Here is a 15,227-nt window from a genome sequence, read left to right as displayed (position 1 = left end):
ATACAAAAATCCTTGAAACAGACTTTTGGGAGCACAGACATCTCAGAGGTTAATATAAAGTGGTCATTGATTGTTCAGCATTATGAATCTGCACCTGGTAAATATGACCCAAATTTACCAGTTATCTTAACCGCTCAGTAGTGTGCTTTGAAAAGCATTGATAATGCCACTTTAATGGGTAGATTTTGACACTCACTGTACTTGACACCTATAGCTGTCATTCTCCAAGACTGAACGGAGATAATAATTAAACACTCACCCACCTCCTTACAGTTGTTCTTGAGGGTCAGAAATGAAGTACATTAGCAAACAGTGTAATGACAATTATATTGGGGGTTTTTTTCTGCTGTGTTCCCCAAGTGGATGAGTTAACTTATTGCCTCTCTGCACTCCCTATTAAAGCACTTGATGAATCAGGTCTTGCATGGAACGCCCTGAATAACATTTACTGAGTGTCTGGACTTTCAACTGTGATCATGTGCTGAGGTGCCCGGGTCTGAACAGCGAAGCACAGCATAACTGTGCATGCACTTAGGCTTTCTGCAGAGAGAGAGAGAAGCACAGGGTTCTTATCCCTGCTCCCAGAACCTTCTGTATTTTGCTAGCCTGCTCCTTCCCCTGGTAAATTAACCCATTCGTAATCCTGGCTGCCATGGGTAGATTGTTACTAGAATTTTAATTGTTTGGGTTAAAACTAGCTTGTATATTTTTATGTTCTCCTCTTAAGGCAGCTAAGCATGCTGAAGAACTACATTCCTTCTTGACTTGTGCTCTGGTTGCGATTTAGCAAAATGCACACAAAATTTCATTTGAGCAAATCACTTGGTGCGCACTCAGTTGAAGAATGTGCATAAATCTTTTTTTGTCGCTTGCTGGGCGAACTGATAAACCGTGGTTCAGGGGCCTCTGTTGCTTCTTTTGTTTGTCGCTCCCTGTACTCCAAACCAGCTGGCACCCTCCCACATAAGAAAATAAGTTCAGTATTGCTACTGTTTGTTCCTTGTGTGGTGCTTGGGTGTTGTGCACTGATCCCAAATTTGCCATGTGCTGAACACTTTTATACTGCTAATTTATAATTGCATCACTGATGAATGAGAGTAGAACAACAGCTGGGTATGATGTTTGCGTTTGAGAAGGTGAGGGAGGGGGATGGGGAGGCATGGCTATGCAAGAAACGGTTTTCATAGCTGTAAGGGACTTGGGTTCTTGTCTTCTCACTTTCAAGCTGATGAAAATTTGGAGGTGAAGTCCTGAACTTAAAGGACTTATCAGCTGCTGTGTCTCTGCATCTCAGTAAGTTCTGCCCCTGTTAACAACAGTAGAGAATGAAGACATTATTGATATCTTGATGTTCTTCTGAAACAACTGGCCTTGAAACAGTAGATAACTAATGTGCCTGCTTAGATTAGAATTTAGGCATACAACATTAGCGCCTCATGAAGATGAATGAGTGCCATTTACACTTTTTAACACAGTCGCCTCAAGCTGCCTGCAGAGCGTAACAGTGTCTCTTATACAGTAAAACTGTGTGAGTCGCTGTACCTGCAAATTCAGGTTAAGCTGGTCTAGCTGTGTTAATCCCCACGGAAAAGGCCAATGCTTGTTATGGTGTCCTCCAGGAATACGAAGAAAACCGCCTTGTGCGGGGAGAGGAATTAGCCCATCTGATACAGTTTACTAAAATGGACGCTCCCTCAAGCATATGTTCCTCATCAGGTCCCCCATATGCTTTGCACGTATGTTCCAAAGCTCTTCTATTTGCAAATACAGTTTTTAGATGACTGAAGCTACAGTAGCACTATTCTCTGGAAGTGTGCACTGCAGTTGAGAGGTGTGATTGCAGCACATGTGGACAGATCTATACTGGTTTTAATCTGTAAGTGATGTGAAGACATGTCAACCTAGACTGGAGCGGGCTGTCCAAGCCTGTTGGACAGATTGTTAAGCCATGCTGAGGTCAGCTTTCATCTGTCTTCACTGCTATTTTTAACTGTGCTATCTAGATTAGCATGAACATGGAGATTCTTACGTGTGCTGAACTCAATTCATGACTGCTCCTCTACTGTGTTGCTTGTAGAAGATCTGTTTCTGGGGGTGCTTCTCTTGTTCCTTGCACTGAGATGATCTAGTTTCCTTTTCCAAGGAGCTTAGTTGTTTATGGTGGAATTTGTCATCTCCCCTTTGTATGGAATTACAGAAAGGGTGCCAGAGCGTAGGAGAGATTTCTGGCCGTTTCCCATTGCCAAATCCATGTTATAATCTCTATTACCGGTTTGATTATTTAGCTCAGCCTTACAGAACCTCCAAACTCAGACCACAGATTTTTACAAGAGCGAAAATCCAGGTAAGAGTCTGCATTGACTGAGCAATGTTATAAAGCTAGCATTTTTAAATGACTTTTGAATTTAGAGCAGAATTATGTGAAAAAATTTGTGGAATTATGTGAAAAATATCAGAAAGGGCAGTAATGTGGCTACTTGTGAGTTTGTGAATTATAAAACATATTTGTTAAATAGGAAACATAGCTCAACTTTATTAAAGGACTTGTATTTATTTTTAATAAAGTTATCATGTTCCCCCCCCCCCCACGTTTCACTGCTAAGAGCTTTCCTTGATTTTGTTTTTTTGTTTGGTAGTGGATGTAGTAAGGGTTATTTTGCTTTGTTAGTCAGACATATTTTGCTTTGCTGTTACAGCAGCAAGTACACTTCCAATCAGCTTTTAGTATTTTTTTTATTTGGAAAGATACTTTCCCCTCCTCATTTAAAAAAACAAACAAACAAACAGCGAAGCTAATCTGTATCTAAGGATATAGCCTGAAAAGATTTGTTGAGTGTCGGAATCCTTTACTGTGCAATTTTCATGTTATTTAACAAAGACAAGGCAGAAAAATGGCTTAGAAAATGAAGTTAGAGCATAAAAAGATGAATTCATGCAAGTGCTTTCATGCCACAAAAATACATCACATAAATGTGATTATTTTCAAACAAAGAATACCAAATAGACTATAGCAAGGCATATGTTTCTGTGACGTAAGACATCTTGTAGTACAAGAAGGTGAAGCTGAGCTTTTCAGCCTGGTGGAATGTTGCAGCTTACTTATCTGCCAGGCAAATATTTTGTCTCTAGATAAATGATTGAACAGAAATAGATAAAATATTCCCTCATCTTTCCTTAAACTGTTCTTTAAAGAAGTATTTCTTATGATTGAGCTTGACACCCTCCTGAGGAAAAAGAACAGCCTTGGTGTATTGGATGGAGCACAAAGAACGCAGTTATATAGCTGCAAAGCTATAGGTTATCTTGAATAAGTTATCTAACCTTTTCATTTATTCACCTATAAAATAAAGAGAAAAGATATTAGAAAGCTGAGGTAGCAGAAACTTTAATAGCAACATCCTTTTTAAATGTGGAGACCTAACAGTGCCTAATGCTTTTCATCATAAAAAAGATTCAGCCCTTTCTTAAACAGCTCCAGCACCTTCACAGTTGGAAGCACATAACTGGCAAAACATTTTGAAGTCCATTATGTTATTTTCCACCTTTTTTGCATATAGATTCTCTGGGAAATTTCTTTTGTTGGATATGGGACAATTTTCTTTGATTCATTAAAATCCATGGTCTTCAGACTTAGATTTGCAGAGATTACCTCCCCTTGTGTACTTAGCCTTCCCTGGGGGCCTGCTGTAATGTTACAGGAGCTCCCCCACAGGACTCTCCTCTAGACTGAAAGCTGGTTATACGCTGGAAGTGGAGAACTCACTGTGTCTTGTTGCTGATCAAACTGTTGAAGAAAACCAGCTACCATCAGAAGTAACATAAGTACTTTAAAAGATTGTTGTGATGGTTATGAGGTCAGGTACTCTTAAATTAAAAAATGGGTGAGGTATAGTTTACCATGCAACTTTATGCTATCCTTACTCTTGCCCTTTCTGGCAGGTTGGGTTGTGGTCCGGGATGTTTAGCAGATGTCCTTGACTCATCTGCAAATGGTTCTAGAAGGCACATAGGTAACAGTAAGTAACACTGGGAAGAGGAAAAAATGACATTGTAATTAATACAGGCAAGGCAACGTTGACCAGCTAATATCCCAGCCTCTGTGATGGTGTTCTTGTATGATACTAGGCAAGCAACCCAAATCGTTGTGTGGTGGGTATCTACAAAAACTGTATACTTTCACGTTTGGGGTGCTTAATCTGATGTGCAGAAGAAAGGAACGCTCATATCTGCAACTGGAGTCAGTGAAAGCTGACTTGCACTCCTGGCATAATTGATAGGGTCTGGAGATACAGACAGATATGCAGGTGCCCTCATTTGCTATTTCGAACTCTCCCACTTCTACTGTGCAATTTGGTGGCTTCATGCAAATTCCTATGTCTCTGTTTCCATTTTCCAAATGGGGATAATAATACTTTCTCATCTTGTAATGGAGTTTATGAATGAATTAATGAATGGTTGTGAGACACCCAGACAATACTGATTGAGCATCCTTGAAAAAAGCAGTGAAGAAATAAATGATTTTCCATTCGGTGTACGGCTTACACAGACTAAAATAAATAATACAAGCTAGCTAAATGTGAGATGGGGGGGAGGAAAAAAAAATACAAAAGCCAGAATTAGCAACCTAATTTTCTAAGTAGTATTGATTATGCCCTGCATGAGGCAGGGATCCTTTTGTAAAACGCTAAAATGCAGTCATGCAATTAGATTCTGTAGCAAAAGGAATGTGAACAAAGGGAAGTCCCGTATTTATAAATCTTATAACTTTCTAGTGTTTGATCTAGTAACATTTATTTCTTTAACAGGGTTTCAGAAATGTAATTTACTATTTGTAAAGTGTTTTAAGAATCTCTAAGACAAGACATTGCAAAATCACAGCTTAAAATAATATTATTGCTTCTATAGTTAGTATTTCCACCACCAGTCTCATCCCATCCTTTGGTTAGACCATTACCATCTGTACCACTAAGTGCTAATAGTGAGTCATATATGCTGCCTATATTGTTTAAAACAAATAGTATTGGTATCAACTTAGCAGTACTTTATGTGGTATTGTATTATGTAGGTGCAGAATTTCAGTTGCAGTCTATTTCTAATTTCTGTAATTATAAAGAAGATGACAGTTTCAGAAGTCCACATTCTGATCTCAGTGTCACAGGTGTAAATCAGGAATAATTTGACTGTTTGTCACTAAATTTTCCAATTTCCACCAAACTTTGACTGAAAACAAAAGTTCTTGCTATCTTTTTTTGACAATGTTTAAATTTACCGTAGTTTACGCTGTTTAACTTTAAAGAATTATAGCAAAAAGCATCATAGGTTTTGTCTATAGAGCAAGATTTGAGAAAAGGTCACTTGTTTGTCCTTTCTTCATTTTAAATTTATCAAAATAAAGATATTTGCACAGATGTTAATGGTCAAGTGCCAGGACAAATTATGAAAAAAAAGTGAATATTTTAATTTGCAGTAAAATTGGTTAAATGCATTTTAATAGTATTCATTCATTTAAAAGTATATATCTGTAATAATACATGTATGCAACCAAATTTATGTAATTCATTAAGTAGTCTCAAATGAAAGTGGGCTGGTCTGCGTGACAAGGAAAGTGAGTTTTTATGAAAGAACTTTTAAGTTCAAGTTATGTTTCTTTGGCCCATGGCCACAATATGCTTAGACATATGCTCTTTATAATGTGCCCTGCCTGAGGCTAACTCACTCTGTATAAAAATCTATTGCTGGTTACTCACCAGTGTCCCAGATCCCGAGTGTAAGTACAACTTACTTCACATCATTAAGAGGTTTCACCTTGACATTTGGAATACTTTGATTTGTATCCTTTTATACTTTGCTTGTTAGAATTCGTCCATTGAACAATCTAGCAAATCTCGATGTGCAAACGGTGAGGCAGCAGACGGGATTATCCAAAGGTTAAAAAAAGGCCGGGGGGGGGGGGGGAGGGTGAAGACTTGATAATAGAATATTGAAGACAGAATAGGAAAATGGTTCAGCCCTGGTCGTGTTGAGGGGAAATAGTTCTTTCCTGTGTGAGTAGGGAGATGCAAGATTTTACACAAGTGGTGGATACAGTTGACATATTGTGACCCTTGCAGGGAGTGTTAGTTGCATAAGACTTTTCCCCTGAATTTGTAATTAAAGCTAACATGAAGCAAAAAGTCGTCATGGGACTAAGTGCGGTGTATATATGTTTTGGCAAGCAAATGTAAATGAGGCAAGTTCTAAATTACTAACTTTTCGTACAGTATTTGAATGTTATAAACTTAAGAGAATGCCATTTGGCTTTAGTTCTTTCCCAAGATATTTCTAAAAGTAATTGCACAAACCACTGTGGGATTACCAGGTGTTGAAATTCTAATGGATGATTATTGAATTTGGGTTGAGAAATTTAAATGAGAAAATGAAAGATGCAGGGAAGTGTTTGAAAGATGCCTTTTTCTGATCTTAAAAACCAAAAAAGAAAACATGACCTAACTGATGCTATCATTATTCAAAATATGTTGAGCAAAGATATCTCAGATTACTTAATCTGAAACAAAAATTATAAGTGAAATGTGTTCTTCAGCGAAACAAGAAGCTTAGGAAGATTTATGGGGCTGGTATACTGACTAAATTAATTCCCCTTTTTTCTCTGATCAGTGCCAGTGTAGGAGATAAGGCTAATAAGAGCATTACGTGGCATTAAGGAAACAGACCAAAGCAAGGGTTTGAGCACTATATTCACAAACCAGCGCTGTTCAAATGCTGTGATTTAATTTAACTGGTTTTACTGTGAGTAGATGCCTCTACTGAAGGATCACTGCCCTCATGGTGCTGTCATTGATTCAGCGGAAAAGCGAGAGACCTCAGTTTCTGATTTGAAATGAGAGTGCAGTGAGTCACATCTGCTTTATTAGAGACCTTGACACAGAATTCCTCACCTCCTTCCAAACCGACGCACGGTTTGGAAAGACTGAGCTCTGCTATGCTTGATTTCATCCTAGCATAAGTGCTGGAGCTTACATTAGTAGCGGTAGTTGCAGTAAGCCCTTTGCTGCTCTGTCTTATTTTGGGGCCAAGTATCTGGTTCCTTGTGGATGCCATTACTAGGGTGTATTATTTTTGGATTCCTACACAAGAACTAGGGTACCAAAAGAAAGCATCTTTTTTTTGTTTCCGTAGTTCATGAACTTGTAGCAGTGCTACAGATGTTGAGTATTCCTTATCTTTGCCAAAATACTTTAGAAGTTGTGAAAACTCTGTTACAGTACTTTTCAAATTGTACCTGGAGTAAACTGTGGTTAAAGCAAAATAATGTGCATGTCCATATGCATCAGTTTCTTCTCAAGCTGATTGGAAATGATACATAACCATTAATTTTCTGTGTTATATTTGATTCTCCTGAGAATTCATATTTCTGAGTTCTTGCTCTAGTAAATACAAGTGTAGTGTGTACACTCACGCACACCTTCTCAAGTGACGTTATCTTTACTTTGGTAAAGTTTTAGGTTATTTTTTAGGTGCATGGGCTGTGTACTTTCAGCAGTATTTGGGATAAAATGTTTGAATTTTTGTTTTCTTGTACATTCTCCATGCAGGACAAGTAGTGATTATTGTTTTGACTAACGGTTTATAGTGGAATCACATTGTAATAATTGATGGGAAATGTGTATATGTGAAGCAAGGCTTTGTTAGAATTCAAATAGTTAATTCCCTCTTATTTGACAGTGTAATTAAATAGCTGTACAAGGCTATCTTGTTTCTTTGCTTACACAAGCAGGATACAGACCATGTCAAGTAATTTAGGAGCACTGTAAGCTGATCTCCCAATTGTCATTTAGTACTTTGCCTCCTGAATTAAGGAAAAGGAATAAGCACTGGCTTTAATGTGGAGTGCACTGTATTTCAGTCACTAGTATTCTCTGAAATAATAAAGTGAACTGCAAATAATCTTGACGTGAAATAGCACAGCGTTTTATGTCTCTCTTTCAGTGGTCCAAGCAACCATGACTTGATCGGTTTAAGTCTTTGGTTTGGTCTCAAATCAAAGTTTAATGGAGGATTTACAGAACTGTTGGATAGCACTAGTACTTGTACGTGATTGATGCAGTGTTCTATATATATTTTACAGTTCGGCATTATAAATTATTTGGTGTTGTAGTATTAAAAACAGATGACAACCTATAGCTGTACTATTACATATGCACAGAAGATGGATGTGTACCCATATATACTGTCTGTATTTGTGATTGTTGAACCTCTCTATACTGTATTAAAATGTATTATTCATTTCTGCCAACAAACATGAGTCAGTGGAAAATAATGGGCGCAATCATTTGAAAAATGCGCATTCACAATTTGCCTGTATTCATCTCAAAGTTCAGGCTGCAGATGTGTAACCATTCATTTTACTATTCTCAGTGATGCGTGTCAGCCTCCTTAGGATTCACATTTATGAATTTCCTGCATTGTTATTGATATTTAAAGTAGACCAGATAGGTGACATGAAATACAGTTTGTGTTTTACTGATATAAGAGGGAGCTGTAAAAAAAAAAAAAAAAATCAACACTCAATCTGCTTTTGTTAGTTCAGCTGCTGTATGTTCATTTGTAAAGTCAGAAATTTAGTTTGCAGTGGTTGACTTCTAGTAATCACAGCTCTCATTGTATGTGTGTTTTCTCCAAAGGAGTCACACTTTGCAATAAAGTGGTGGGGTTTTTTTTGTTTTGGCTTTTTTTTCCCTAAAGTTCTGCAGGAAGTAGAGAAAGAAGATGGGTATCTTTTAAGTTTACTTTGCTAAGCAAGATTTTCAGATCAGAGTTCACATTGCTAAAATCACTGAAGTAGATTTGTTAATTTGTGATGTTCCTACTCAATCATAATTTTCCAGGGAAAGTTTTGTCATACGCAATCTCTTGATCTGTATATGAACGTATTATTTTAACCTAGGTTTAGTGTTGTAATTAAATTACTGATATTTGGAACAAATGTACTTGAAGACTTCTTTGGGTAGCTCTGTTTAAGAAAATATTTTTATAACATATAGGAGGTACAATGGACTAGTTACTAGCTGTCCAATTTAAACAAGAGACTTTTGTACATTAATTACTCCAAAATATGTTAATGGCAGAGTTCCCACTGTTATGCATGTTCTATTTTATTAGTGATTGATCCAGATTGTGCTTCTAGTCTAATTTATTCCTATTCATAGCTTGATAGGAAATCTAATTATTTCTTTCCTTGGTCTAGTTGTTTTTGTTTAATTTTAGTCCATTCATTGATCTCATATCCTTCATGTATTTTCACCGCTTTAAGCAAAGGATTAAAAAAAAAAAAACTTCCCAAGGTGATTCTTAACAGAGCTGCTCTCTACATGTTGTTGAGGTCTTGCAGTTTCAGAGCTTGCTTTATTGGGACAGTGCAATGTGATTAAACCTAAATTCAATCTTACGATAACTTGCATAAAAAAGGATTGCAGTATCAAGTCATTGCTGTGATTTTGGCTCCTGAAACAGAAAGTTGGGATGCAAGAAGAAGTATTTTTTTCTTCTTTTTTAATTTTAAAAACATACAAAGATTGAGTATTCTGATGGGGAAGAAAGTGAAAACAGTATTTTAACTACAAGTATAGTGTAATATAACGTTCCCTAAGTATATTCTAGATTTGCAACTGCAATGTGAAAAATATAAGTTTCACCAGCACCAACAGACCAAAAAAAAAAAAAAAAAAAAACTTTTCCCCTAAATGGAGTGGTTTAAACCAGACAGGATGCTTGAAAAATTACAGCATTTACAAAAGTTTCTAGAAAAATTTGCAAATCATAATCTTTTCTAGAAGTGGGGCTTCCAGATGGCAGCATAATACGTAATCTGCTTTGAGGCAAATGGCTTCCATAAAACTGAAAAAATAGTCAATATTGTATTTACCTCACCATAATTCCGCAGAGGGAAGAGAGTCATTCCCTTTCTAGCTCTGAAAACTAAATTTAGTGTATGTTAATAAAAAGATAGTCGTCATTTTTTTTTTTTCTTTTTTCTGTTGCATCCCTCACTCACACCCTGTGGAATACTCCAAAGTGCCCTGTCCTGGCTGAGAGAGATGTTGATTTGGAGCCAGTGCAGCTAATGCCAGAACTGCTACTTCATTCCTTGGCAAAAATGCAAGGATAATCAGTGCCTACTCTCTCCTAGACTCAGAGGTAGCTTTTCAAAGATCTGAACTGGGAAATGCACACATCTCGCAACTTCTGTGGTCTCAATTCTCCACCCCTGCGTTCAATTCTTAAGATTTATTGACTTGACAGCACTGTTCTTCAGTCCAGTGAGTGAATCTCGGCTACTTTAGCAGCCAGTCCTTTTTAGCTGTTCAGTGTGTATCTGAGGTTTAGGCTCTGTAGCACAGAAGACAGTGCATGATATTCAATAGAACTACTTGTTATGTGCATTCCTGTTTTCCTTATACACAAACACACAAAAACAGATGGATCTTAATTAGATCCAGTTTCCTGAGCGTAGAAATAACTGCTTAAATGGTCCTGCTATGTTTTTAGAGAATTTGCACAAGTCTTAACTAACTTTCAGGCAAATGGGAAGTCGAGTTACCTTACAGAAGAGAATGTGATTTAGTAAGTATTTTGCTGATGGGCTCTATTACTGTTTGAATCTGTCAATTAGAAGGGCACATTATTGTCTTTAACATTTATGGTTCTACAGATGTGCCTAATCTCTTATGGAAACTCTCCCATAAGACCCTTAGTAGTAATGGGATTTCTTTGTGTGAATCTACAGTCAAGTAGTCCCTTTAGTGGGATTGGGGTAATCTCTGAATTTTAACTTGTGTGCTCCGATACTGACCTGAGATGCATATGAAGCAAACTGCTTTTTTATGGTATATTAAATATGAAACTATTGCAGTTTGGTCATGAAGTAAGTAGTTTCACATCAGAACTCCATCTGAAGTTGGCATAAAACACCTGACCAGCCAGTTTCATTGAGAGTTTTTCTATCTGGAGACCTTGTTAAAATCTTGTTGCCAACTACTGAACCACCTACTTTGAAAAAAACTAGTCATCTCTAGCATGATTTCACAAGAATATCTTTATATACTAAATACAAAAGCACAACCTGAGTTATAGGAAACAATTCTGTGTTCTATTGTCTTCATAGATACTAATTTTCTTTTGTAGTTATGTTAATAAATATAATAGCTTTTTTATTATTATTTTTGTGGTACTGAATTGGTCTGAACTGGATGGATTTGTTCTTTCAAACTGCATACTGTCTTTCGCAGTGATGTCTAGATTCATCCCACTTAACTGAGATGCCTAAGGTAGATCTCATGTATGGTTTCTGTGTCACGGATACCTACAAATAGATGGACACCATGAGCAAACAGTCTATCCCACTCAAAATCTGAATTATCTATGGATGCCTGCCTCTTTGCATTTACTATAGAACAAACCTACTGTGATTAGCTTCCTCACGTAGACTTCCCAGCTGCCTAAAGTGAGGTGGAGTGAATTCATGCCAAGGGTTCCCATGGTACTTTGATTTTGCTTATTAAGGTGTACGTTTTTGTAAGAGTTCAAGCTGTTGTACCTAGTAGTACTTCCTAGCTCATCTTGTAGATGAGTTGTATACCCACCCAGCTTCTAAGTCCGCATGAGGGAAAGACCCAGGCTCCTGCGCCGCCTCCCACAGTGGCTGGCTGCTGTGGACAAAAAGCCCTAGTGTATGGGCAGGAAGGACGCAGTGTTGAGCTCTAGCCAGTTCCCTGGAGGAGTTAGGGAGAGCTAACTTCACAGAATAGCCTTCAGTTCTTCCATCAGGGGACTGCTCCCACCAGGCAAAAGAAGGAAAACTTGTGTGGCTTGCGATTGCTACTCGGTCCCGGGTTTTACAGGGAAAAATAGGTCATGTCTAGTGCAGAGGTACTAAAATGATCATCTTTCCCCACGGTTCATCTGATCGGTCTGCTTTTGTATAGTGCGGTTTCTCAAAGATAAAGAGCCTCCTCTTTCTGCTGTTTCGCCTTCTGTTCCTAGCTGAGTTAAAAGATTTGGTTAAAAGAGTAGAGGGTTAATTATGTGGCCGTAGAAGTGTGGTAGTTCTTAATGTATATCATTGTAAATCTCGCTATTAGGTTGCATATGCCTCATGTATGTGTGATCCAGGTCTTCCTTTGCTTCCATGTCCTTTTCTGCAAATCCACAGAGGATGTTACTGCTGCAAAACTCACTTTTCACATCTGCACCTGTGACAATGCTGGACTTCTGAGTATTTGAACAGCCACTGTTTTAAGTGACTACAATTCTTCATAAACTGTCAGAACATTCAGAACTTTGCTGGTAGAGAAATTATGTTGGGCCCAGAATCTCAGGAAGATTCAGAATTCATTTGCCTGTGTTACTCTTCTCTAAATCCAACATAAATCACTTTAAAGCAAACCTTGCAAAATATATATCTGAGTAACAACCTATTCAGTCCAAGATGGGTAGTGTAGTTCACATAGGGTTCTTCTATGATATTGTGACTATTCACAAGAAAGAACTGATGGTGGTGACAAGAAGGACATGAATGTTTTATGTGAGCTTGAATAGCCAAATAGCAGGAGACTGAGAGCTGCAGACTAGGTACTCTTTGCGCAGCCAGGGCTCTTCATGAATTGTAAGGCTTCATCTCCCGTCTCCTAAGAGCATTCCTAAGAACTGCAACTGACTTTTGGCTAGCAAGAGTGTACTTACTGGAAGACAAATTTGCAAGATAGTAAGCAACCTAAGATCATATACATCTGTAGCAGTTAAGTGCTGAATTGACATTGCAATCCTGAGTTCTCTTTCAAACTGTAGAATTGAAACTGCATATGAACATCCTGGACCAGATAAGGTTCCCAACTATTTTGCGATGTTTCACAATGCAAATTCTGGGATTGACAAACTTTTCTTCTGTGTTGTAGGATATATGAGCCAGGAAATCCTTGTTCCTCCCCACTTACCAGATGTAGTGTGCCCTGTACCTTGCAACAAGTGACTGGAAGAGGTTGGGGCTGGTTTAAAAGGAATAATCTCTTAAATAGTTGCAACTGTCACTAATTTGTTCTGAATGGTATTAGAGCTGTCATCTCCTGCTGGAACTGGGACAGATCCTACCTGGAGTTTTGTTGCTTGTTTCACTGTACATGTATGGGGAAAAATAGGTAGTAACAGAAATATTTCTTTGTTGGAGAATTTGAATAACTATCTTACAACGTTGCCTAGTCAACTGCATTTGTTTCCAGTAAAGCGACTACACTTGTACCTTGGTCACATGCCAAGACAGATGATGTATTTTATAGATGCGGAAAATTATGTTAATAAAACTAGAAATTATATAGTGCTACTATCCACAAACACAAAGTTCCCTATGACAATATTGTTTACTTAAAAACTAAACATTATAACATTAATGGTTAATTATGTGCCCAGATTTTAAACTAAATCTAACCAATCAGTGTTTCTGCTTACTTGTCAGTTGCGGATAACTAAATATTTGCTTGTGAAGCTAAGCTGCTGTCTGCCAAATGTTCTCAGTTAGACTTTTTTCCTCAGTAAATAGATGTATTCCCAGTTTCTCATTTTATTCTTTTACGCCCTTCTAGGACTAGAAGTAGAAATGTTACTTGTAGTTTTTAGTGGAAAAATGGAGATTGTGGTATTTGGACATACATGCTTTCAATAATTGCTGTCAACAGATTGTACTAAGCATAACAGCTGTTCCTGGTAGACCCAATAGTCATTACTACAGAAGAGTTCAAGAGTGCAGTGCAGGCTATCTCAGTGGAGGTGGAGGAGTTGGGGGAACTGGAAATGAAGATGATAGTTCAATGATGAGAGCTTTCTATATGATAAGCAACTCGGGCATATAGTTTGTGTAACTTAAATCACATTCCCTTTCAGAGCTCCTCCTGTGTGCTGTGGTTGCATAATTTTGCTTATGAAGGCCAGAGGCAAGGTAGGAAGTAGAATTTGAAATCAGCTAACGCTTGCCAGAGATCAGAGCTATCTGTTTGTAGTGCTCTTTCTTGTTGCATTGAGCTGAAATGTAGTAGCTACAGATGGAAAATTAAGCTACTGATGAGAGAAAGAACACTTAGTCTTACAAATCCATCACTTTGTCATCATCTCTGTTGTCCTTTTTTATTTTTTCGCTAAGCCGAGTCTGTTCTTCTTTATTATAAAACTGCCTAGTTCTCACTCTCCAGCTCACTATTTAGTTTGATACCTTTGCAAGTATGACTTATTCCATGTTCAGTGAAGTTTGAGTAGAATATATGAAAAATAGAATGTATCTTTTACAGTTTTGCAGGGCTCATCCTTATTAATATTTTTGATTTTCCTTACAAGTTACCTTCAAAACTTTGAAACCGATACCCGATCTTTTTCCTCCGTTTGAGGCTGGTTTTTGCACCATTCAGCTTCTTCATATACTTGAATAAGAGGCACTTGACTGTTCCTCTCAGCTGCAAACATTTCCTGTTATCCATCTCCAATTTTTCCTACTGTTGTCGCCCATGTCCCTCTATTCTGGTGATTTTCCAGACAGCAAGGCTGCTTTTTGGCTCCTTTATTTCCTTTCCATGTGTCTTTAATTAACAGTGACACCCACTGAAGTAGCTGGAGTCCTTTAGGCAGAGCACTTAAAATCTTGGGCTTTAAAGGAGTCACATGTAATGGAACAGAGGAGTCTGAATAGTTGTCTGGAGAATACAGTCCTGGATGGAAAGTAGCAGAAGTGCAAACGAAAAGTTTTTCTGACTGTTTGTGTTAATAATTTATAGTGTGGAGTCAAACCCAAGAGATAGATTTAAAATGTAGCAGTAGGACATTTGTGGTCTAGTTTTGAACTGTAGTAGCAAGTTATTGTGGCCAACAAGCATCCAAAGAGTTCAAAATACTATTGCAACGTTTTTGTGTGTGGTGAAGAAAGCAGACTGGTATAAAAGCTAATCTTACCATCTGTGATGTCTCGACGTTGAGGGTGTCAGTTACAAGTTTCTGTATGTTCATTAAAGGTCTGATTTTTCTTCACCCTCTTCTGTAGGGCTTCTGTATCTTCTGCAGCTATTTCCACCTATACAAAGTGTAAATGAGAATAAAATACCATTAGGTCAGAATGGAAGAGTTCTACATCCTCTTTGTACAAGTATAGTAAATTACCCAGTGTATAAAAGGGGACTGAATCCCCCCTGCCCCCG

At 37.8% G+C, this 15,227-nt stretch overlaps 1 protein-coding gene across 5 annotated transcripts in view; it reads left to right on the top strand.

Annotated features, from left to right (window-relative positions):
• Window positions 1-15,227, top strand: part of LOC104150249 (synphilin-1) — a 112,813-nt gene that overhangs the window by 37,020 nt on the left and 60,566 nt on the right. The window contains exon 1 of one of the 5 annotated variants that reach the window (XM_009684384.2): window positions 13,956-13,984. The exons of the other annotated variants lie outside the window; for them this stretch is intronic. The gene's annotated coding sequence lies outside the window, so the exon portion shown is untranslated. Of the gene's footprint in view, window positions 1-13,955; window positions 13,985-15,227 lie in introns of those variants that run through there. 5 annotated transcript variants of the gene reach the window in all.

Source organism: Struthio camelus, chromosome W, assembly GCF_040807025.1.
Source record: "Struthio camelus isolate bStrCam1 chromosome W, bStrCam1.hap1, whole genome shotgun sequence".
Classification (NCBI taxonomy): Eukaryota; Metazoa; Chordata; class Aves; order Struthioniformes; family Struthionidae; genus Struthio; species Struthio camelus.
Note: the sequence above shows the minus strand (reverse complement) of the source record. Positions and strands in the feature narration are given on the sequence as shown.